At 38.4% G+C, this 27677-nt stretch overlaps 1 long non-coding RNA gene across 1 annotated transcript; it reads right to left on the reverse strand.

Moving 5' to 3' along the window:
* On the reverse strand, positions 1–27631 carry LOC139735746 (uncharacterized). The gene is made up of 3 exons (XR_011711224.1): positions 27555–27631; positions 23819–24040; positions 1–113 (listed from the first exon to the last, which is right to left on the reverse strand). It is a non-coding gene; the product is annotated as an uncharacterized lncRNA (long non-coding RNA).
* Between the last annotated feature and the right edge of the window lie 46 nt (positions 27632–27677).

The following is a 27677-nucleotide window of genomic DNA, read 5'->3' on the forward strand; positions in this document are numbered from 1 at the left end:
TCTAGAATCACCAGTTGCCAATCCAGTTGTGCTGGCACATACAGCACATGTGATTGGACGGTAGCAACATGAATCCTCCTCGCTCCAATGTGCATTTAACTGGAGCATGTTATCTGGAAAACAGTAAGAAAGGAAAAAGGAACAGAAAAGACAAAAATTTAGCAATTTGCATTTTGAGTAGTCTGCAATTAAAAAGCAATTCTTGACCAGTTAAACTTTAGTCTGTAAAGAAAGAAAAAAATAATGTGCAGTTTAATGTTTGCAGGTTAGCGTGCCTGGTCAGTGACGGGGCATTAATCTGCACATTACTTGAATATAAGACCATTCTGAAGCAAATGATTTTCACACAACAGTATATAAATGTACTCTTAAATGAATCCCACAAGGATTGGAACAATCATCCCTCAGCATTCCCACTGATTCCCACTGATAGGTTACTAGCCATCCCCTTTAAGGCAGTTTGATATTCATACAGCTGAAATATGACATTTTTGTCATTTCTGTAGGCCTATATAAAATGAATAAGAAATTGTGAGAGTGTAACATTATTAACTTCCTGATCTGAATATTCATAACGACTGGTCAAAAAACATTTTTCAAAAAAAAAAAACCAAAAGAAATTTCAGAATGTCATATTAAACTTCCTTTATTTCTTATCCAATTTTGATCATTTTTGCACTGTTTTGCAGGGAATTCTATTTTCTTTCATATGAATTGATAAAATTCTGGAGTGGATTTCTTCTTTAACATCAGTAATGCCCTGTTTGACATCAGGCTCCTGAAAATGTAGGGACTGAGATTGAAAACAGAAAATAAATGGAAATATATTAAAGGAAAAGAAAAGGCCCGGAGAACATTCGTACATGACAGAGTTTGAATCAGAGGGAGGTGTGTGATGCAAAGCGCACATTTTTTCCCCCCAAGTACTAATGACTGTCGAGACGTGCCACCTAGAGTGCAATGGTAATTGGTTAGAATCATGCATTAAGGTTGACTCAACCTTTTCACTTTCGTGGAGTGGCAAGTCATGTGAATGAGAAACACGTAAGGAGGGGTACCAGCAGTTCACCGACACTTCTCTCCACTTTTTGTTTCCTTGCATCGTTCAATTTGTTCCCACTGGAAAACCACTTCCCCACATGTTCACGCGATGGTTAACGACCCCATCTCGTAGATAAACTTGCTTTATTGGGGTTCAATAGCATGGAAGCCTAATGGTATGTGGTTAAGGCTACGTAACCTTGCACAAATAAGTCCTGGTTTCATACCTACCTTGGTGCTTCCAACTTTGGATGCATCTGTTATCTTTAAAATGCCAGCTATCTATATCCATCAGAAAGGTTATGGGTGGCGTTTTCAATAATGAAATATTAATGAAATATTAATGAAATATTAATTGACCAATCAATCAATCAATCAATCAATCAATCAGGTGTGTTCCTAAGTCTGCTACTAGATCAGTGAGATTCATTCAAAATCCTGTTTCACTGGCTAATTCTTAAGAATTCCTGTATCATTTGTTATTCCTTCATTTAATCAATTGATCACAAACTTCTAATAATTCATTCACTCCAACAATGAAATAATAATAGTGTATACTTCTATAGCACAACAATCCATCAAAAAGATGCTCATGGCGCTTTTAGGCTTTAAGGTTAAGACAAGGAAGAAGAAGAAAGAAAGAAATTACGTCTTCACTTTTTTTTCCCCTACAATATATTAAACAGATATGTTTTTACTGATGTTTTAAATGATTCCACTGAGGATGACTGACAAACAGTGATAGGGATATCTTTCCAAACTTTTGGTCGAATGTGGGAAAGAGAACAATTTCTCCATGAATGCTTAACCCTAAAGGGGCCGGGCTTTTTTGGCTATGCTCAGACTGGGGGAGGGGGGATGGGGATGGATTCAGCCCCCCCCAGATCTTGGCCATTGGTGGTGCGATTGCGATGAAATTTTGCATGCGTGAGACCCACGTCATAATCTACAAGATTAAGTCATAAGATTTTTTGAAACAATCAATTTCTAATCTTAATTAATTAATTATGCTAATTAAGCTCAAGATGATATTTTAGCCTAATTAAAAGCATTGAGAGTCTAATTTTTGATCTGTAAATCTGTTTTAGCATATTCAACAATTGTACATCACAAAAACTTCCAAAACTCATTTCAATTCTTATGTATTTTATTGTTTTCAGAATTTCTTATGTATTTCATTGTTTTTCAACTTTTGTTTTTTCTTTGTTTTTTCATTGGAAATTGTCACTGACCACTTTTCTACCATAATTAGCACAAAATTAATCAATGAAAAAGATTAATTGTAAAAATAATCAGGTTTTTATGACTTTCATGACAGAACACTGTTTTCCATAGGAAATGTACACAAAATCACAAAATTGTGCCCGTTTTGGGGCGACATTCCGTTACAAAAATGGGCGTGGCTTCGCAAAACTATGCGCGGACATTGCAAATTTGGTCTCAAAAGTTGCGCGAGACTTGAACAAAGAAAGTCAAGAAGCCTTGCGACAAGGCCTTCTCACGTTACAGATTTATAGCGCGAAACGTCGAGAGGGGGCAGATTCCACCCCCCCCGGGCCCTTTTAGGGTTAAAGGGGCTGTACAGTACTGGTTGAGGTGGGGATTCATGTTTTGAACATTCCTAAGTGAGATAATGAGAAACTTATTATGAAAGAGCATGTAATTTTACGAAGGATTCAATGTTTATTTGATGAAAATTGGTTTTGAAATGGCTGAGATATCCAAAAAAGTTATAATAATAAAAGGCGACAGGCCACAACTTTATTAGGATGTCTTTGTTTCACCTTGTTTTTGGATATTTCAGCCATTTCAAAACCAATTTTCATCAAATAAACTTTTGATACCCTTTAGAATTGCATGCTCTTTGACATCTCATAGAGTGGTTTCTGAATATCTCGCAAAACACTAAAAGCTAAATCCTCACCTCGACCAGAACTGTACACACCCTTTAACTTTAGATATCTGAAATGTAAAAGAACTAACTGTATACGCCGTTATTTTCGCGAGGGTTTTATTTTCCCGAATTTCGCGAGCTTCGGGCTGATCGCAAAATTGAAGACACGCGAAATATTACCCCGTCATACCTTATGTGCAAATTGATGACAAAATGCATCCAACGCTGGCCGGACCAGAACGCAGCTGTTACATCAGCCAGTACGTACACATACTATATCACTAGTATGTACGCTACGGTGCGACCGATTGTGGAAGTGCAGTACGATGCTAAATGTGCATTAAAATGTGCAATCTCCGTGCTACGTTACCCTACGCGAACGAACACCGGCTGAACGTGGTTGGGTACACGTACGGGTGAGACCTAGGGATGCATGTAGCCCGACCAGACGCCGTGTGCGCAGGGCCGTGCAGACGCCATGTGCAGCTAGGTGTAGCTAGCACGACACTTGTGTACAGCGACTGGGCCGTGTATATAGGATGCATGTAAAACTTTCGCTAGCGCTAGCACAGCTCTGAAACTTTGTCGTCTATTTGTTGCAACATTTGGTAGGTACTGAGTACTTGTGAATGCCGTAATTGTTTCATTTTATAAATCTTTCATGTTTGGGAGTCACAATGCAAATGGAAAAACGTTACGAGTACGTTGGCAAGTGTTTGAACGTGTTTCTCGGGCTTGGCAGTAGACCCTATCAATCGCGAATTTAACAACACGCGAAAATGCCACTGATACCGTGATTCGCGAAAATATCTGTACGCGAAAATATTGGTGTATACAGTAGCTGATCGAAGTCTGCGAGGAAGGTTATAACAATACAAAGATGTACAAATTTCTCATAAATTTCTTCATTTATTTCATCAAATCCAGTGATCAATCGATCAATCAATCAATCAAGCACATTCACTTCGTCAAGCAACCCAGCAATTACGGAAGTAAACAAGGATCATTCATTCATTCGTTCATTAATTCTTTCATTCATTCGTTCATTAATTCTTTCATTCAATTCAGTCCTCAAATTGCTCCATAAATCCACAAGGCAATGTATACCCACAAATGTCCTCACTCACACAAACTCTCACCTAATGTGAAATATTGGTACGCTGGAATTTCGCACTTGAATAAAGAGAAGGGGGGCTGGATTCTTTAGCAAGCATTTCCCTCACACTTGTGACTAATTGCCCTCCTCTTGAACCCAGGAAATACAATCCCACCTCAGGCAGTGTATAGTGGCATCTCCTACAAGGTGCAGCAGTATCAAATGACAATTCTACCATCACATTTTCTAACCCGCTCTTCACTTATGGCTTCTGTAGACGCCAAAGCGACGGGCGCGGCGGCAACAAGTGCCGCGGCAACGAGCGCCGCTTTATCATTTCCCATGCCGCCCGACATGTCCCGCAGATCGATGAAATTGCACGGCAAGAATATCAAAGTTTTCATTTCGAATGATAAAATTTCATCTGTATTTGGATCTTTCATCACACTAGTATTTCTCTTCTAAAGGAAACTATATATCCCCTCATCTTCTAGAAAAAAAAAAGGAAAGAATGTACAGACCCTGACAATTTTGCCCATACTTACTTTTATGTGAGGTATTAAAAACATGATATTAAAGGAGAGATACTATGATAAAAAGGAGGGTGGTTTTGGAACTCTTCATTTTATGCATAAATTCCAACATTACTGTTGTGACAATGAAGTTAAATTGTCAATTTCGGATGATACATTATTATTTTGAACTTTGGGTGAACTCATTTTTTTTTTGCATAGGCTAAGAATTGCTTTCTGGAAGATGCAAAATCTTGCTTTCATCGGACACACAAAGATTTCCCAGCCACACGTATGTGCTACATTGATATTAACCTTTCTGTACCATGCAAGAGATAACAAGTTGAAAAATCTCTTCACAACATAAAAGTAGAAGGTAAATTCATTCAAAGTTTAAACAAAGAAAAGTCAATTTCTGCACAAGATATTATTGTTAAAGTTTGGGTCAAACTTCCACGTCCTGCGCCCTATACGTGTGAACTTTGAATAACTTGTGATGTCGCAGATACTTCATCTTTGAGTATATCCTGACAAGATATGGCAGTGAGCTGATAATAATCCAACAATATTGTTAATGGTGCAAACTGAGAAAACACAAAAAAAGATCAATTATGAATCCAAGGTGAGCTTCCATCATTCACATTCAAGAATGAGGCTAGCTGAGAAGTGTACTGTAACTGTGGTATACATAGTAAAAGTGGTATAAACTGTGGTATATTTCTAGAGTTGACTGATGTTTACAAACTTCATAACTCACAAAGATTTTGACTGCTGTAACACAGACATGCCGGAATGCTGAAATCACTAATTTTTCTCCCAAAAGGGATAATAATGTTTCTCATTCATTCTGTCACTGGAGTTCTAGATGGTATAGTATATATGTATATATATATATATATATATATATATATATATATGTATATATATATATATATATATATATATATATATATATATATACACACACACATATATATATATATATATATATATATATATATATATATATATATATATATATATATATATATATATATATGTATATTCAATCACTCCCAAAATCGTCTATTAGTCCTTATTTGCAAAATATTATACCCATTTATGGCACATACAGTATTTAACTCCTTTGTTATACGATTCCTTTCTTTTCAAACACTATATGTATGTTCTCATATTATGTGAACTCTAAGAACGTCAGATGAATAGTGAAATCTCAAATTTTGTTTACGTTTTCTGCTCCTCTGATAATTGAGAACCGCTTTAACAGCAACTCCACTTATAAGAAGACGCGACAAAATTTTTTGCGACTACTTTTTTTTGTGTGTCTCCCCACCTTCCCATCACATGGGCAGGGGTCAGCATACTTGAAAATAACAAGACATGATATTGCAAATGCCATGAGAGATTGAAATTTACTTCCGATGTCTCATGAAGAAAAACCACTGCGGAAAAGAAAGAAAGAAATACTCATGAATTGCTACATGATATCCTTGGCCTGATAAATATACATCTGCAGGAATGCAATTTTGAAAAGTGCGCTGCTGAAATGTTGAAATAAATGATCACATACTGTGGTATACTTTTACCTACAACGCAGGAACCATACTAGAGAGAATGAAAGGGAATTCATATCACATGACGACAGGTAAACTTTGAACACAAAATGTGATGTAAGCATGATACAAACGTTTATCAGGTGAATGTCTTTGTCTTCTCATCTTAACGCTACAGTATGTACATCAGAAAAAAGATTTGACAATTTCACTTCTGCTGCAGAGTACTCCAGCCATATCTGCCATTCCCCCCCCCCCCCCAATAAACAAAAGTTGAGCTGTTACATTTCTTCAGAGAAAAGTTGAATTACAGTCCTGCAATGCACATAAAAACAGGTCGCAACATTTTACAAGATGTACTCACTCTGAAAGTTCCTGGTCTGGTTACAACGCATGCAATCTTACTTTTTTTACATATTCCACTTTCATTTTCCTTATCTTCTCCCGTCCGTCTTTCACATGCTAATGATGGCCACTGCTTTTGACAGAATCAATTTAATATAAGAACCTTTGGCAAATATAAGGGCATCTGTATATTTTAGTATATCTGTGCATCTACTTTCGTGTTGGAGGTGGTGACCCAGATTTCACATATTGCATTCCAATGAGGAAAACAAAACTTGGTGAGACGGGGGTTGTTCAGACGTAGTGGGAGGGAGACACGCTGCTTGCAATAAAAAATAATTCGAATCTTTACCCCCACTGATGCCAGCGTTAATGCTGCTCTGCGAAGTCACATTAAGGTTGGCTGACAGGGAAAAAACAAGAACAAGAGAGGGAGGGAAAAGAAAACTGCACTTGATGCGAAAAGCGAGAGCGGGCCGGGGCCTGAAATGGACTGATGCGATCCGTGACTGTCAATAATGCCTGCGGGACTTTTCGTCGTTTGCTTGGTTACATTTCTGCTCCCTTTTCATGCTCGTCGCCGACACCAGGAACAAAGTTTCCTCTTGAAAAAGATTTGCATTCTCAATTTGATTATGCAGACCTTTAGCAGATTCTTCAAACCATTCCTCCTTACCCCCACCCCCCAGTCCTCCTCCTCCTCCTAATTTTCAGCCTTATTTCTGTTTGCTTGTTTGCTCAAGAAACTCACTACTGTGCATCACTTTTGGCACCCAGGCTCAGGGTTCCGCCCGGAGGCGTCTGCGAGCAGACGGAGTACGCAGGAAGTTGGTTCCTGGCAAATTGGGGTTAATTTTACGCTCTTAGGGGGGAGAACATCACTCAAACTTTCAACCCTGCTTAAGAGCGACACCGTCAATTGCTCACTACTCATTACAGACAGCGAGGTGTGATTTCTCGACCCCAGCACTCCTAACCCCGACAACATTCCTCCCTACGTCTCCCCCCTCCGTGGGGCGAAGAGTGAGCTGAATATGCTGCCGCTAATTTCCTCGCATGCATGTAGAGGCACGTCCGGTGCCCTAGCTTCAGAGTTTGCAGAGGGTTTTTCTTCAGATTTTGGATATATACATTCTTTATTTCTCATCTTATTAGGTACAAACACTAATGGAATGGTCCCATGACATCATTCATTACAGTGGTTGTGGGGGGGGGGGGGGGAGAAACTTATTCCGGAGCATGATTTTGAACTTAAGGATTACACTTTTTTAAATGTGAACTTCAGTAATGATACATGTGTACATAATTTGTACAGTTTGTAATAAGGTGACTGCGAATCTAAATCAGGTTTTCTTTTTTCAGACCACTGCACCATGTTTGTCATTTTACAACGAAAATCTTAAAGTGATGCGAAACATGACTGCAGTGAATGTAAATTAGTCATCAATATTATCACATTTCTTGACATGATGATGATTAGAATAACATGACCATCGTTGCCATCACAGTCATTCAATCATCATTATTTCAATCCTCATTATCATCATTACATCAAAATTATGTAAATTTGTTACTACTATTTTGCTGTTTCAAACAATCTCAATTATGGTAATGATTTTGTCATAATCTAAAATAACTTTTATTCCATTAATACCTTAATTATTTTACAATCATTTCAATCTTTGTATAAGTTCCACACACACTACATTGATTCATCCCATCTCAAACTGATTTCAATGTACTATAATGCGCACAAGCATTAGGTCCTAATTTCCAATATACCAGATATTTCTATTCTTTGCTTTGTATACAACATGGGAATCCATGTCTTTTATAGCAAACAAGTCAAACAACTAATTTATAAAAAGTATTTCCACACTGCAAATCCTGAAGCTAGATAAATTGGGACAATAAGGGTTTATATAGTTGCAAAAGTAGAATTTTTATCAATCTCCTGGACTTAACTTTTGCCAGATGTGGAGAATTGGAATGAAAGGTGGTTTATTATTATTATTATTATTTATACGGCTTTAAATCACAAATTACATTTTTCGAAATCAGAAAAATGTACGTTGGAGTGGTAAGGGTGCACCAGGTTGGGCAGCCCGGGTCTGGAAAGAGCCAACTAAATGACTTGGGCCCTCAGGCCATCCTCCCCAACCCACCTGGTGCACTCAAAACAGTCAGTTTACAATTTATAAAAAATACAAATTTCATTAACAGGCATACATAAAAAAACAAAAACAAAACAACTGTTTCTTTGTAAGTGTCAATTTAAGATATGTGTACCTACCAATCTTTCTTATTCCATTCAGATATCAGAGGTCATTTTCTACAGAAAAAAACTAAGAAAAAAGTATGGTACATTGCATATATACTATGTCAGCTCTTAAATGGCTACCGACATCAAAACCTATACTGTGTGTAAAAATGCATACAGTTAATGAACAATGTACAAATTTGCTCTGCTCACTAATACAGCATGTAGTCACGTGTGCCATGTATTATCTCAAATCAAGTGCTCATAACCCAAGTAAAGTATTAAAATAAACAATGATTTTCATTAAGGAATGTTGTTACCATGGCAACACAATGTTTGACATGAAGGAAAAAATATGGGGAAAAAGATGAAATTTGCACAACTACACAGTATATATCATAGCTGCCACATGTGCCAAAATTTAAATCAAATTGCTCAAAAGCTGAGGGAGTTAGATAAATTCACAATAACATTATGATTTTCATTCAAAATATGCTGTTAACATGGCTACACATTTTGTAACAATGACGAAAGATCAATTTTGTACAGGCAAATAGTATAGTCACGATGTGGTAACATGGGCCATATTTGAAATCAATTACTAAAAAATCATAAATGAGATGCTTCTATCAAACAACAACATAATAACACAAGGAATTACATATATATCTATATATATCATAAAATAATAATTATTTTTTACAGTTTAAGGTTACAAACACATTAATCTCATAAAACGCCATGTGATTATCACAGATTTGATTACTTGCATATAATAACATTTATTATAAAATGGGTTCAAGAATGTAACCAATTGGAAGCGCTGAAATGAGTCACGTGTGCGAGCATTAATTTCTCACTAACATACACGGCCTGACGTCACAATGTTTACACTAGCAGTGCGCACTCAATCAGTTGTTACAAGTGCGTCGCGCACTACTATACGCGCTGTCAATCCTGTAAACAACTTCTAGTTTGGGCTGCCGGATGGCCTTTTTTGTGTGCATAACATGTGTGGCGTACGTATACTCTTATACGTACAGTACTTATACGTGCGGGATTTCCGAGTGCGACGTGCGTAAATGTTTGGGACGAACATCTTCGGACATCGATTTTTGAGCGATTGCTACATGTAGCTGACTGGTATTGACCCACAAAGGTACGTGAAAAATGCTGTTAGTTTTCGACCCATTTTATAAAACAAATGATGCACAGGATTATTTCGTGGCTATCCTGTGCATCATTTGTATACCATAATATATATTCCCTTCATTGCAGGCAACAAGTTGTACTCTCCTTTCTTATGCAGTATTGTCCAACAATTTAACAGGACAAAAATATAATCATCAGTGAAAGTGAGTTTTGTAAAGAAATTAAGTATAAAAACAGACATGTATACAGCAAATGTTGATATTCATAAAATGAGTTAGAATGGACTGAATCAGCATAATGATGTGTGACATTCACCGTTTCTGATGTACAGTGCATGGCCATGCAACATAACATTGAATATATGTGCATGAGAGATGTCACCATTATGGATACACTTTATGTACAGTAAAATAATTGGTGAATGTTCTGTCATGTACAGTGTATCTTTCAAGATGACGCGCAGTAAAATGCACAATTACATGTAATGCATACAAACTTGTATAGTGTCTTGAAGATCATATCGTTGCGCGCATGGCAGACTGTCGCGAGGCTGTGAGAATGCGCATAGGGTTAACAACATTCTGCAGTGCGCACGACGATGTACCATAAATTTTATTTATGAATTTCGGTGTATCTTCTGAGACTGGGGAGTTTATTTCTTTGGATGAATTTTAAAGTCATGCTGTTGCCATTTGTGATTCAGAAAGAGGATTCCACATTCTGTTGTAGTTCCACACGTATAATTCTGATATATCGTATTGCAGTGTTTTTGCATTTCTTTTTTTTTTACTTGCATACATGTCCGTAGAACGAAGCATTAACTCCAAAGAACCATGCTGCTTCAGGAAACATTCACATGTGAAGGCCTTGGATAATTTTGCTGCAGAAATTATCTTGTCATCATTTTATTGGCAACTCATGTCTCATATTGGCTTGGAGAAATATTAGAACTCTTCAAACTCATTAAGTCTGGACAAAATAAGAAAGACATTAAGATTCAGTTTTCCAATGTGAGAGAGAAGCAGAAACTTTTAATAATCTTTTACTATGCATTGCCAATTTAAAGAATAATTTCAAATGTAGCGATCAGGAGACTTTCAAAAAATTCTTCAACCTAAACAAACAATGTGTATATATGCAAACAGCAAATGACTTAAATGAGAGAGAAATGTTAAGTCTACCTTATAAAACCTTGACAATGAACAGTAGAGGGTTGTAAAAATTACTGCATCAAATGACAGAAATGTGGTTTGTGGGATTCAGTGGGTTAAGAAAGAGCAAGAGTACATTGTGCAAGATTCCAAAGTGCAGACTGAGGCTGTTCCATCTACACTTTCTACAGCACTCCGTCACGGAGAGTGAGATATCAACGGCCACACAAAAGGCCGCCTCCCGCTAAAGAGGTATTTAATTACGCATTAGCGCAGCACCTTGCCCCGCAGCGGTGCAGGGTGAATGCAACACTGGCGGACACGTTGTTGTTGATTTGTCAGCGAGTGGATACGGCCTTCTCCATTAAGGTGTTACAAACATGTAAGATAAACCCTGCCACGCCCCGGGGGCATTCGAAGATGGAAACGAGGCGGGGGGGCGAAGAGAGCAGATTGTTTTTTAATTTTTATAATATTTTTGTTAGCTGTTTACTGAGAAACTCGGAGTGATTCTGGGCTTTTAGGTAGATGAAGGTACATCCCTCAAACGGATAATTGCCGCATCGACAACATCTGACAACACCATCACTCAATCAGTAGTCTTTTCTGAATCGATGGCGAGGGTGGAGGGTGGGGGATCCGCATGTATCGAGGCGAGATTTAGGGGAAAATTGGTTAATGATCACCTAGTACACAGTACACTGAAAACGGTCTTACACTCATTGAATTGAAATGTTTAGGGTCACATTCAACATAATCTGGTCTTTTACACTCTACTCTCACTGTCCTGTTACCTTCAAGGGGGAAAACAACTTTCAGAATTGAAATCCTCACAAAAACTCCCTGCAATGGGAATTTCAGTCAATTCTTGGTAATACAACACAGCTTAATTCAATTTTCCTACAACTCATATTTTGTAGTTGTGCTTGGATTTTCAACAAAATCCTATCTATGAATTGATAAATTGTGATGTGAAATCAAAAAAAAAATGTATCATTCATATTAAACAATTTAATCGTGTGTTGCTATAACAAAGTAAATGATAACTGCATGGGGGATAGGGCTAGGATTTGCCATTATCAACCAAAATAATCACTTTTATGACAGTTTTATTTGCAGATGAAAGAGAGACTTGTGGTGAGCTGATGATATCATCATCTCAGCTAATGTACAAATAATGTCGAATTGTAACTATTTGGTGCAAAATGTGAAATTTTGAAATAACACAACTCCCTGACTGATGAGACATCTCTACTATTCATAGAGTACAAGCTCATCTGTATCGGAAATTCATCTGAAATTGGTGTCAAACTTTTGATCTCAATATAAAATGTTTAACTCCAAAATTTTCAGCTGTCAAAGCTGTGAAGGCTGTAGCGTTGACGGCTGAAAATTTCGTAAGTAAATACTTTGTATTGAGATCAAAAGTTTAACACTAATTTCAGCTCTACTATTCTGTTTATTTCATGTTACACTGTTCATTGATCACAATGTAAATTTGAATTTTGTGCGAAAGCGATCTACAATGTACATAGCCTTTTGACAGAAGGCCTGATACTGCATCTAAGATAGAAATTCAACAACAACAAAATCCATAAATCAAATAAAAAGGAAGCTTGGCTTGGACACAGCATGTTTCAGAAGTACATCACTTCCAGCTAATAAGTATGGGCAAATCCACGAATTAAAAATACATGTCATTAGCCTCCTGCCTGTCAAGATACAACTCAACCCCTCCACCCATGTGAATCAGGGCGGATCACTAACGCAATTATCAACACAGCTTTTTTTCTTTTCTAGGGAGGCTTACACTGCTCCAGTTCACACGGACAAGCCCTTTCTTGCTCGCCATTGTCTGAAGAGACAAAAAAGCGGACCTATTATGTTCTCTTATCTCAGAAAAATTCACAAAATGTCATAATGACCTGATGCTGTATGAAGATTTCAAATATCAATTTACCTACACATAAAAAAAAAAACAGATGGAAAAAGGCAACAAGGTTGGTGGACAGATTTCACAAATGATCTCACCATTTTGTTTGATATCGTCTGAATCTAAAACTCTTTCGTAGTGGCAGACTTAATTGACTGTTGGCGAGGTTCGTGTGAACATAAACCAGGAGAGATAAATAACAGAATGGACAATCAATGTGGAATCTCTGGATGAAAGGCAAATATCAGCGATGACGTTACTCCTTGACACCGGGGGTCAATATTATTACCGTAGATCACGCTTTGGGAATCATACATATTGAATTGGAAATAACAATAGCCAATGATGTTGAGTAATCAGAAGAAAAACATGATAGTTCAAAACATGTTTTTCAATCCCTACCTAACGGAGACCCAAAAGATGTGCACAAGTTTAACGTTTTGGCAATTCTCATCCATCCTACATTAAAATACAAAGAAATAATATATTCATATCCTTGTTCCTACAGTCATACTATAAAAAGCAAAATGCTCTTCAAAGAATACTTTTCTCATGCATGTGTTAAAGATTCCTAGACGATCGCAAATGGTCACCACATAATCACACATTAGAATAGAAAGTATTCAGTATCTTGATTATGAATCTATTATCACATACTAGTGCTTAGGAGCAAGTATTATGTAGATTATAGCACGTGGAAATGGAGAAAAGCACTAAAGGTTTCTTTCCGATTCTACAATAGATCTGAAAGAAGACGTGTGCACATGTCAAAACAAGGGCTGGGATATGGGCCACTAGCAAACCAAAGTTTTGATAACTATTTTGTGAGTGAATTTGTGTCTCATTTCCACAAAATAATCTTATTGTCAATGTACAAAGGCACAATACTTTCACATATTTAGTTCTGTGATTTCATTCGGGGCTGCATGGTCTTGCCAAGTTTATGCAGTTTTGTTTTTGACTGGCCAAGCAAATTATACATGTCAAGGGATTTTAAATTATATTTTCTGAAAAATCAATTATTAATAAAGCAGTGCAGTTTCCTTTCAATTTGGTCAGACATACTAATACTTTGGGCCTTTAAACAGCTGGTAATCAATCAATCATATGTACTGGGGCAGGTGTAAGCTGTATACCAGGCAAGATATGTCCCATGGGTGGTGAATATGGAACATGGGATGGGGATATGTCTCACAAATATAGAGGCCATAGTGGAACAAATGGGTTCAGACTTAACACCCTCACTCATTCAGCTTAGCTGGTGATTAATGAATGACCAGTGATTAATGGCGACAGTGATAATCCAGTATTAACTATGTGTGGGTGGGGGTATGATAACAGTAACAACAGTAACAAAAAATGTTCTCAAACAGATGAATGAATTCATTCATTCTTTCACTTACCTATCTACTCATTCATTCATTCATTCATTGGTTCATTTATCCATTTCTTCATGTATCCACTTATTCATTAATCTATCCATTCATCCACCCATTTATTCATTCATTCATTTGTTGTCGTTTTGCTTTATTTGTTGTTCAATTGGTGTGATCCACAAACGGTTGATATCCTAAGAACACTAATCATCATGATAACAATGCTAATGATAATACTGACATCAGCGTGATAATGTTGGACAATGAAATGTGATAACTAGAATGATGTTGGTTATGATAATCAGAACCATAAAAGGAATCATTAATGACGACAGTGACTGCGGATCATCCTTTACGAAAGAATCAAACTTTGTCCTGTATTCTTAGAGACTTCTATAAAAGATTGTTATTTTCCTTCAAGCTGTAGTGCAATGCCTGTCTCTCCATTTCCACCCCCCTCTCCCCCCCCCCACCCCCCCCCCCCCCCCCCCCCCCCCCCCCCCCCCCCCCCCGCGTCATTAGCAGAAACAAGAGTAAAGAGCTGTTGATGCCTGCCGTTAAGTGTGTCTGTTGATGGCATGGGTGCAGACCCATCACATGTACTTTTTTTCTCTCGGGGTGGGGGTGGGAAAGAACTGTGACTGAGACAAATGATGAGAATGAATGAACAAAGGAACACACAGGGGTGATGTTCTTGCATCCATTTCGGGAGTTGACAGAACAAGTGTGATGTGGAAGCACTTCGTCTCTCCCGCGGCTAATGGCGTGTGCGACGGGGCGGGATGAGTATCGCCACGGCGATGTCACGCAAGGCGACGAGAGAGAGGTAGAGAGGACTATTGTAATTAAGTGTGATAGTTTCCCTTTATTCCCTTTATAGTTTTCCCGTTTATGAGAGGATTTTTTTTCGCCCTCCCCTCAAGCTTCCTCAATCAAACTGCCAAGCTGTGACCCTTACCACATGACCTCTTTTTTTTCCCCCTCTCTCTTTTATCTCTTCAGTGCTTTGGGATTATACCATCTCTAAAATGTATTTTGTTTTTTTTTTTATTCAAGTTTGTACCCTTAACTATCACAATGGCCTATGTCATTTGTTCTATCCTCTCTCCTCACACTATTTTTATTTATCTCTCTCTCTCTCTCTCTCATTACTTCTCTGCCAGTAAGTTATTCCATCTGTCTATTCCATCTATCTATATATATTTATATTATACTTCATATACTTTTTATGTTTAATTCTATATCTGTACAGGTAGTATACACATAACAGAAGTTACCTAAAATACCTCTATTTTACATTTTCTGCTTATATCCTTATTTCCATAAAATTGTTAAGATTTATCTATTCCATATACTAAAGATTTGGTACCCTGAATTCTTTTTTTTTTTTTTTTTAAACAATAATGATACATCGATTCTCAAACCAAAACATTTTTCATTCTCATCCCAGCCCGCCATAAAAGGTCTCTCTAAACTCAGCTAGCATACTAGTACTTAGTAGATGGGTAGGCCATATCTGTGTATTTAGTACAGGCTGTCTCCTTTGCTACGTTCACATTTTGGGGGTTTATTACCTCCACCTAAGGAAGGAGGTTACTGTAAAACGAGGAATATTCGCATGCATTTTAATTTTGCGAATTTCGCGAGCCAAGATTCGCAAAATTAATATGCATGCAAAAGTTCTTCCCTACATTATATGCATCGAATATTAGAGGCAACTCGCGAAAATTTCATGCCGCAAAAAAGGCTGTCGGCTCCAATTCGCGAAAATTTCATGCCACCAAAATATCGTGTTTGACAGTGAGTGATCATCGGTGTTGGTTTGTCTGTTTGCAAAATAACTCAAAAAGTTGTGAACGGATTTGAATGAAACTTGCAGGAAAAGTTGATAATGACATAAGGAACACACAATTGAATTTGGGTAGAGATCTTAGAATTTTTATGAATTTTTGATGGATTTTTAACCATTTTTCTTTTCTTTTGGCATATAAGGTCAATGAACACTGGGGTTCAAGCTGCACATAATGCAGGTTTTGCAAACGCGCACTTAAGCGTGTGCTCTGCTTGGGCGAGGCGTTGCGAAGCTGGAAGCTGATGACGTAAACAAAAGGCTTCTATATTGGGAAATTGCATGTGTATGTGTATGAGCAGAAATGAGCTGCTGGCTTGGTGGAGGTTTGCGCTCTCTAAGTGCGTTTCTAGTTATAACAGCTAACAATTTCTTCTCTTGTTTTAGCTTTTTTCTCTTTAAACAAAAAATGAATGAACGTTATATCAAACTTGACTTTTAGTCGATCAATTATTTATGCTTAAATCTTCTCTTTCAGCTTTAGATTGCGAAAGAAAATGTATGCACTAGAACAGACATATCTAGTTCATCCCAGGAGATGTTGAAGTGTCGACACAAACACTACGGACACAATCCTGGAACCGAGACTAGTATGCGACAGGGCAAACCACCTTATTATACCAGGAAGGTCCGATGCACAAGAGATTGACGGGACAGATGCATCCACAACTAATTTGAAAAAAATGAGTCATATCGGATGGCATGGACGTGTGACAGATGCAAGTTTACCGATAAAACGGCCTTGACACCCAAACAAGAGAGCTTTCACTTGCAGCTGTGTGTATGATAGATATCTTGAACGCCAACGACACCACACCAAACAAAACCTGAAGCACGGCATATCAATCTGCTCCTACAAGTGGATGATGGAGATAGCACTGGCCACACACGCCACAGATAACTTCAAAGACATTCTCTATGGTCCATCTTCAGAGACTTAATTTGACTAATGCTGCCAACACTAACAGCCCCGGTGGAAGCACCTATGGTTACCACGGCAGATTCCCCCTTCCCTCTCCCCCCCCCCCCCCTTCCCAACTGACACACTCATCAATTCTGCTCCAGTGATTTCGGGCTGAGAGATAGGTGGGCCATTGACGCCCTAAAAAATCATCTAAAAACGCAACAGTGCGCAGACAATGCCTTCCTCCAAGGTCCCAGCCTGAACTCCCTCATTTGTCATAGACACCAGCTGTAAACACCAACAAAAGAGCCTCATTTCATCACAAAACACTGACGCCAGCCCATTAAATTGCGCCGTGTTCCATGCACCGAAAATTGACCAAATAAATAGCCACAAAGTGCTGTTGTTCTACACGCCTTTTGGCAGAATGACAAACTTTCCGCATGAATAACTGATCTATTGTGTCCGGGGCATCAGTTTAAAAAATGGTTGAGATTAAAATCTTCAGTCCCAACCCTGAAGGAAAACACGTGATAAAATGATGCATAAATATGCATAATATCACACACACACACACACACACACACATACTTATATAGAACATAGACGTTTGGTGTGAACATTCATCTGATCTTTCTTGTATCTTTTTCCTAGATCACACATGGAAATCTTTGGGTACGAAACACGAAACACGTTTGCACCAACTATTTTGTTTCAAAGATCTATCTATAATCGCTAAGCTGTCGACAAGGATAGCAAATTTCAGTTGTCAATGGCAATGATTACATGAGTACTGTCTAGATATCAATTGCAAGAAGAAAATTCTTGAATCTATACTCATACCTGCTTGACTTCGCTTGGAAGTTAGTTCAATGTGTAATGACGGAAACTGTAACACTTTGGCCAAATGGCTGAGGTCAACTTCACACTTTGTGAACAACAGAACAATATACTTGACCCGAGTATATATGCCTATAAATGATTTTTATAATGGCTACTTTTTAAAACACTGAATAATTACTGTGTATATATGTTGAAAAAGGACAATTTGTCAATCAGTGGCAATAAAAACAACTTGATGGAAGAATCATTATTTTGAACAATACACTGTGTGTACTAGGAAAAATTTCATAAAAAATGCAATGAAATGCATGTTTTGATTTGTAAACATCAGCCTTTCATCTTGGATTTAAAACTTCCACAAAGTAACTCAATGAAAAGAGTTTGTCTCATTGTATTCTACACTTTAACCTGAAATCCCATTAGACTGTACACAAGACCTACAATAGCCCCGTTTTACAAAACTTGTGACTGAAATCACTTTTAAATATCATAAAACTTGCGACTATAATCAATTGACAACATAAAACTTGTAAATGATCTGAACTTGGCAATAAATTGCAAATATCTGCCTTAAAATAAAAAGATCAATTAACTCAAATTGTGACCAATTTGTATGAATTGTATTTATTCTACACTGGCACAAAAAATACACTTAGGTTTAAGTGTCTTCATGTTACAAACTAAATTCCCAGTGACCGTGAATTACTTCCATAGTTTAAGAGGATCTCTTTCACAGTATTCATAAATTTGATGCCAAGAATGAGTAATATTTTGCAAATTCCACGACAACCTAACATCTGAGATTTTGGACAAATTTGCCATCGAATCAGTCCAATAACAGATGCTTTTGATAGTTTTTCATAAGGTGGGTCTGGAATCAATCCCAAAGTTGCGATTCATTTAGGGAGTAAGACTTGATATGAATCAATCACAACTCTTTATAAGAACAGGCAAAGATTCCAGCAGGTAATGGGTTACACTACACATACCAATCAATGCACAGGTTCCTTGTCCCTGTTTAGCTATCTCTTCACTCTTCACATGTTATACTACCATTTGATTTATACTGCCCAGAGCCTTCTAACATAGTTCTACATAGTTGAAAATCGATCATAATCAATAATGCCTCATGTCCACAATATGACTCATGGGAATTTTATCATTTCATGATATACATTAATTTCAAAACATTTATAAACTGTTGGTTGTATATCTCTTGGACATTACTCCCACAAACCAGAACTGTGCTTTTGAAATTGCTTGAATCTGTGTGTTGTAATGACATAAATCTCAACAGGTTCCTTAGCATCGACACTAAAGAACATTATCCAAAATATTGATCTTACTGGAAAAAAAGGAGAGAAACGGTAAATTGCTTTTATTCAAATTTCTTAGGGCAAAGTCATTTGTAGCACTGTATTCTTACCAACTTTTATCAAAGGCTCCCTCTTTTGGTGAGACAATTTGATCCTAGAAGCCGGAGCTTTACTACTAGGCCTACAATGTTGTTACAAGAATCTGACAAAGTGTGGTACAGCTCTTCAACGGAATACAATTTGTCGTATTTCATTTCTGAAATTCAATCACAGGAATTGTAAGAAAGCTGACAACCAGATTTAAAAAGTTACAAGAAAATCAGTTTAGATGCACTGAAGTATGCAGGAGAAACAATGAAAACACCAACAGTAGCGTGCTTCAAAAAAAAAAAAGAAATTGAACTTCAAATAATTCTTAGACTTTTAGATTTGGCAGAATGACAAACTTTCCGCATGAATAACTGATCTATTGTGTCCGGGGCATCAGTTTATCCTAGAAGCCGGAGCTTTACTACTAGGCCTACAATGTTGCTACAAGAATCTGACAAAGTGTGGTACAGCTCTTCAACGGAATACAATTTGTCGTATTTCATTTCTGAAATTCAATCACAGGAATTGTAAGAAAGCTGACAACCAGATTTAAAAAGTTACAAGAAAATCAGTTTAGATGCACTGAAGTATGCAGGAGAAACAATGAAAACACCAACAGTAGCGTGCTTCAAAAAAAAAAAAGAAATTGAACTTCAAATAATTCTTAGACTTTTAGATTTGGATGGAAGGTAGCTGAGATACTGTACTTGCATTTCTCGAATATATGGATGGCTCGACATTAAAGTCGGACGATCGTCACCCCTAATGGTACGTTATTGTGTAACTCTTCCGAACGAACGAATGCAATTGCGCAATGCCAGACTGCAGTGCATGCTATCCATAAACTTGTGGGACAGTGCTGCCACTGAGACACGTGTGTGTGTGTGTGTGTGTGTGTGTACGCATCAGACACAAACATTGTGACCGCGAGCTGCGGTGATTGGAGGAGAGAGGCCAGAAGACGCGTGGCTCTTTTGGCCATTCTTCATGCGCATGCGCACAGTGAGTGTGCGTCCATTCGGCACTGATGGGAAGCTCTTGTGGCTCGGACAGCCATTTTGGGTCAGGTGATTTAGACCCAGCGTGGTGTTCGCTGACCCATTGAGTGAGCCAGCGCTATTCTCATTCGGTGTCACTACATTTGATACAGAATGGGGGGAGGCAGTGTGTTGCGTTCGTCTCCGTGCCGCACAAACCACTCGCCATGATTGTAAGGCTTTAACATTTTCTCTGGTGGCCAGCTCGGGCCACTGGAATCTTTGAAGTTGAAATTTTGGTGGCAAAAAAAAAAAAAGTAGTGGCCCGAAATGCAAGGAAACAATACAGTGGACTCCCATTATAACAAAATCCTCGGGACCGGCAATTTTCTTTTATTATATCAAAATGTTGTTATAACCGAATAAATAAACAATAAAAATACATAGAGTTGATAATGTTGGAGCCCTAAATTTTACTTCGTTGTAACCGCAATTTCATTATAACTGTGTTCGTTATAACGGGAGTGCAATGTATTTCATTTTGAATTTTGGCTGTCCGATCAGGTTACTGGGCCCCCTGCTTATGTCAAGCCCTGATCATATACAATATCATGTATATATACCTCATTTGATGAATCTCTGGTTCTGACCGGTCAAAGGTGCAGTAACCAATTTTTGCTATACTGCGTGGCAATTAGCTGGTGCTTTTTAAGTATAGTTTGTGCATGTATCTGCTTTAGCGCATTGTGAAATTACACTTACACTTTATGTAATTTCTCTGAACTGTAGCATTAAAACTTCATTTCAATGCTTTAATCTAGCATAAATATCTTAAATCAAGTAGGATGCAGTATATAAAACATGTACTGACTACTTCTGTTTGGGTCAAAGTTAAAACTTGACTCTGCAGTTTTCTCTGCTTCTATGTCAGAAACTTTATTACTGCAGCATAGAGACAGGGTCGCAACGATAATATCTGAGAAAGGTTTCTATGATGGTTGATTCCTGCAGTCCCCAGAAAGGCAGAACTCGGCGATAATTTCGACAGGAGGGACGACCGGATTCTGATTCAGACGTTCATTACGCTTGGCGCTCCATCGTCGCGCATAACTGCCAATCAGTACCAGGAGGGCGTAACATATCCCTATATGACAAATGGTAATGACTACATCTAATTCCCCTCCTTCAAATTTTTGCCTCCCAATCTTTTCAACCTTGTGGGGCACTGCCATATTTAACATCACTGTTTTCTTTGCCTAATCATCTTCTTTTTTCTTGCCGCGCCCTATACTACTGAGCCTCTTGCCACGTAAACCGTTTTACCATACATTCAGAAGCTGCGACCACATCCGACTTTAATTATGTGCACAAACAATGACACAAGTGACTAAAATGGAGCGCAAAGACTTTTTAGTGTCAGGACTTCTGGTGTCATTTTTTCTTTGATCCACGGAGCAGAAAACTGTAATCAATCATTACCATATGACAGCTGCCTACTATAAGACTTTGTGCACCGATTCAATGCATCATAATGTGTCTGTCTGCGTCCCGCTATTTAACCCAGGGGGGTGAAAATTGATTTCTGCGCCAGATGATGACGCCGATGAAAGCATTCCATAATTATGGGAGATTTGAAAAGCAAACATTAGTAGTAGAGTCAGGTGAAGTTTACTTTAGACGTGCAATAAATGATCGGCTAAGAAAAACAGTAACCTCAAGAAGCTTTTTGGGTGGCGGTATCTAAAAATGGAAACAGTGGCAGGGGAAAGGAGCAGTGACCACGGGGGTCAAAGGTCATTTAAACATAATCTAAAAGACATTTGTGGTCTTGCACCTGTGCAAGTGTTCTTTCCAGACAGGGAAACGGACTGGAGTCAGTCACACAAATGTCTGCATTTAACCCTTTGCTTCCAGGGACCAGTGGCGTGCTGTGAATTAACTCCCAGCAATGTACTATCATGTTGTGGAGAAGGGAACACATTACAACTCATTCTATCCTCTGAAACTCATCACTGGGCAATAGCAGTGTGCTATAGCACAAAATAGGTTTGGAGAATTTTGATTTTCTTAGAATGGAGTGAGGTTGGAGAAATGGCTTTTAATATAAAACCATTCCTTTTTATACATGAAAAATTTATACCATATCTCATGGAAATCATCAAATAGCCATTTTCTAAACACTATTATCGCAACAACAGGGACTATTCATGTGATTAGTCAAGAGTTAGGGAGTATTCCCATTCAAGAATTTCATTTTCATAACAAGCATAGGATAGTGATGTCATCAAAGCCAATTTGACAACACATTACATGCTATCAAAGATTGGTTTGCAATCTTCCATCTGGCTAATACACACATACATGAACATACAGCTAAAGGCATAATTTACCATTTGCAGATAAAACAAAAATTCAGCTTTAGTGCTTCAAAATAGGTCTAAAATGTGAGTGAGGGATAGAAACAACCAGTGTAAAAAAGTTAATCAGTATAATCAATGTTAAGTATTGTTAAATGTAAAAATGTGAACAACAGTTATAACAAAATTGTGTCTAGACTAAACCATCTACAGTTATGGTTTAGTGAGAAAAAGAGTGATATCTCCTCATACAATGTATTTTAGGCTTTACTGCAAAATTTCTAAATTGTAGTAGGATTAGGCTGTTTTGTGATACAACTGGCCTACACACATGCATCAAATGTGATAACTCATAATATTTTTTACATTACCGTTTCCAATGGTAAACACTACCTTTAAACCTGTCTGTGGCAGCCACCAAAGGAAGACCCAAAAAGTGGCCACTATAGACAGGGTTTTTACTATGGCTTTTCTCGCCGGGGGAATCTTTCTAGAGGTCATATACTGCAGGAGGCCCATATAGACAGGTGGCCGCTAAGGCAGGTTTGACTGTGTACACATGCACTCTCACTTACACACACATACACACACCTATGCACACAGGTGCAGAAGCAGAGTTGCAAGGACATCAACCGGTTATCTGCACATTTCCAAAATATACGCCTTCCCCACCAAGTACGCCAGGTATTTTCATCATCATTTTGTACAGCCCATTATTGGATAGGAAAACCTTTGAATATATAAAATTTGTCGCATTTTGGAAGGACTTATTTCTTTAAACTTACAACGCCCTAACCAAGAGCATTACAGCCCGTAACCACAGCACTAATGTGGAGGTATACTCGACTCCAAATTATGGATTAATGGCAAATGATCATATATGAAAAATGGTGACACGACATTTGCTCCTGCAACGATTGCTCCAGTCGTATTTTCTCCACGGACTTAGGATTAGGGTTTGGGTTGTGATAAGGTTTTAAGTTTATTTGGTGTTGGGATTAGGATTATGGTTAGGGTTATGTTTGAGGGTGGAATTTATGTTTGGCTTTACAAAGCTTGCAGATATTTCATGGGAGCAATTGTTGCAGGAGCAAATGTCATGGAAACGTGAAAAACATGTCTCATTTGTACTACGATAATAACGTATCTAGTTACAATATGAAACTCACCTGAGCCAAGGTCATCGCCCAGCGAACAGCAGCCACAAATGGCATTGGTGGCCACCACAAGAACCATCTCGCTTCTGTCAACGGTCCCGGCTCTCTGGCAACCACATGGGTCCCGATGTTGCGGTTCCGATGTGGAGTCACCTCCGTCAAGCCGTGTGAGCTGATGCTGGATGTATCGCCTCCCCACAGCTTCGGCTGAGAGAGCAGTCACCCCAGACATTGCTGTGGAGATCATAAGGCAAAGGCATTTATACCACACCCTCCATTTCAAATTGCAATCTAATGACCTTCAGCACAAGTGAGGTACTGGCAAGCAATCACGAACATGCTCTTAAAATGCTTGGAGACATCTGGAGGGAGTGATGATATCTACTTCAGGCCCAAGTGAGAGACATATGGATTTTGATTTGCGAAGAATCATTCTCATCTTGTGATCAGTGTGATTACTGGGGGTGATTTCATCATCGTCAAGTCACTTCTATCTACGTTATCATAATTTCGTAATTGCTACTTCTTGGTGTCATCAATGCTAGCAAATCTTACCTTTTGTCACCCGTTTATACAGTCAAGACTTAAAAATCAGACACATTACATCAACAATGTACATCAGTCAAAATAGAAGTGAGACACTAATACAAACAGTCCAATGAATTCATAAATGCAGACGGCCCACTTACTTTATAACTCGAACCACATACTGTTTTCTGAATGTTCTTGCAACTTTATTGACAACTTAAAGGGACTGTACAGTACTGGTTGAGGTGAGCATTCATGTTTTGAACATTCCTAAGTGAGATAACGAGAAACCTATTATAAAATATGAAAGAGCATGTAATTTTAAGAAGGATTCAACGTTTATTTGATGAAAATTGGTTTTCAAAAGGCTGAGATATCCCAAAAAGTGATAATGATAAAAGGCGACAGGCTACGCCTTTTATTAGGATCTCTTTGTTTCACCTTGTTATTAGATATCTCAGCCATTTCAAAACCGATTTTCATCAAATAAACTTTTGATACCCCTTAGAATGAATTGCATGCTCTTTGACATGTCAGAGTGGTTTCTGAATATCTCGCAAAACGTTAAAAGCTAAATCCTCACCTCGACCAGGACTGTACACACCCTTTAAGGTAGTGTCAATGATTTTGCTGAAAAATATTTACATGGTCATTTGTTTAAGTTATGTGCCACATTCTTATTACTAGTGATTTTGAAGCAATTACTTTTCCCTTTTGTTTGTTTGTTGCTAGACGTATGATGTAGTTGGTGTTTTTTTTGTTCCTTATGCACTTGTAATGTCCAAGAATCCTTTCAATTCAAGCTTTCCTCAACCTTAAAGAATATCAAACAGACAAAAGTTCATCCTAAAGAACTGAACAAATTCATAACTAGAGAGGGGCCGTCAAAGGCGGCAGACCCACGCCTAAGTACAAAGTCGGGGTAAACATAATGTGCATTCGGTCATCTACCAGAATTCGGCCACTTAATTGCCAGTGTGCTTTATCACCAGCCAGTGAGTTCTACCAAAGATCGTACACTGAAGTGTACGATCTTTGGTTCTACAGTCACATCACACGCAAATCACATGATTACACATACGGTATTAACACTCATTCACGTACAGGAAAGTCCTTAAGTCTCCTCCAAAAATCCATCGAAAATCCCAAATTCCACCGTCAAAAGTGCAGAATCGGAACTTTTCCAAGCGCGCGCGAATTAAGTCCAGTTTTAAGAGTATTGTCTACACGACGGGTCGCGGAAAAAGCGCTAAAAATCGAGAAATACGCCGTTTTCTTGCGGGATATTTTGATTATAGCAAGCCGAGAGTGTGATGATATCAAAGGTCGTATGAGTGTACGATCTTTGATGGTATCCACAAAAGCAAAAAAGAAAAACAAAATTTACGTACCCCCTAGGCAATTACCCCTATGATTAGTGTCTACGGGAATTTTTCAATGCAAGGGTTGAATGCAAATGTCTACTGCACCAGTATTCGGCCACCAACGAGCGCCGCAACGTCCCCGGTGCAATTTTGCACCAACAGTGTAGAGCGCGATGCATTTTCAGCGGCCTTGCACACGCATTGACATTGAGCACGCATATCGTGCAGTGTGACTGCGACCGAGCAAAATGCTCCTCTAACGAAAAAAACAATCAATGTTAATTTGAAAAATCATCAAATATCAAAGGTCGTATGAGTGTACGATCTTTGATGGTATCCACAAAAGCAAAAAAGAAAAACAAAATTTACGTACCCCCTAGGCAATTACCCCTATGAAATAGTGTCTACGGGAATTATTCAATGCAAGGGTTGAATGCAAATGTCTACTGCACCAGTATTCGGCCACCAACGAGCGCCGCAACGTCCCCGGTGCAATTTTGCACCAACAGTGTAGAGCGCGATGCATTTTCAGCGGCCTTGCACACGCATTGACATTGAGCACGCATATCGTGCAGTGTGACTGCGACCGAGCAAAATGCTCCTCCAACGAAAAAAACAATCAATGTTAATTTGAAAAATCATCAAATATCAAAGGTCGTATGAGTGTACGATCTTTGATGGTATCCACAAAAGCAAAAAAGAAAAACAAAATTTACGTACCCCCTAGGCAATTACCCCTATGATTAGTGTCTACGGGAATTATTCAATGCAAGGGTTGAATGCAAATGTCTACTGCACCAGTATTCGGCTACCAACGAGCGCCGCAACGTCCCCGGTGCAATTTTGCACCAACAGTGTAGAGCGCGATGCATTTTCAGCGGCCTTGCACACGCATTGACATTGAGCACGCATATCGTGCAGTGTGACTGCGACCGAGCAAAATGCTCCTCTAACGAAAAAAACAATCAATGTTAATTTGAAAAATCATCAAAATACGGGCCAGTTTGTGATGACGGAGAACGAACTTTCATAAATCTAGAAGGACATAGTCCCTCAAATAGGCCTAAACGTAAATTTCGGAATTCTTACGAACATTTGAGCAGCGAAGTCGGATCGTTGGGGAGTTTATGTGTTCGTATGGTAGCGGAAAATCGCAAAGTGAGAAACGGGAAATTTTCGGAATGGTCACTATACCATGGGGTCAAAACTTCAAGGTCACACAGAATTTGCAAGGGTCAACCGATTATCACCAAAATCTAATCGATTCTTTCCTGTCATTATCCAAACATTCCCTGAACATTTCGTGCAAATCCGTTTACCCGTTCTCTTGTTATCTTGTACACAAACAAACAAACAAACAAACAAACAAACAAACATACAAACAAACAAACAAACAAACAAACAAACAAACAAACAAAAAAACAAACAAACAAACAAACAAACAAACAAACAAACATACGGAACCCTTTACATAACCCCCTGCCGATTTTCATCGGCGTGGGTAACAATCAACTCCACCTACAATACTTCCTATTGAAAAAAAGGTAACATACACACACAGGGTTGCCAATACCAACACATCAAAATTAGGGAAATTCCAAAGATCTATCACAAAGATACTTTCCTGTTATGTGCATGTCAATAGACAATAATACTTCCAAAATCAAAGAGGCTTTCAATATTGTTCATCTCAAGATATGAAGGAAACAGCCTCAATTTTCCCGTGGTCTCATGCAGCCTTAACTCTTTCTGTGTCACAGACTTTGGGCAGTGTGTTCAAGTCTATGGAGTTTACTGTGACAATCCACACTCAAAGCACACAATGGGTTGATGAGACCTCCCAACTCTGAACATACCTTGTGTATGCGAGATCAAGAGTGAGTCACACTGCAGACAGCGGACCCCGACGTCGCAGCACTCCGCGCCCTAATCATGTGACATAAAACACAAAAAAATTTCCTCTTTAGCTTCAGGTATTA

Source organism: Diadema antillarum, unplaced genomic scaffold, assembly GCF_040938485.1.
Source record: "Diadema antillarum isolate AM-2024a unplaced genomic scaffold, OU_Dant_1.0 seq00000597_RagTag, whole genome shotgun sequence".
In the NCBI taxonomy this organism is placed as follows: Eukaryota; Metazoa; Echinodermata; class Echinoidea; order Diadematoida; family Diadematidae; genus Diadema; species Diadema antillarum.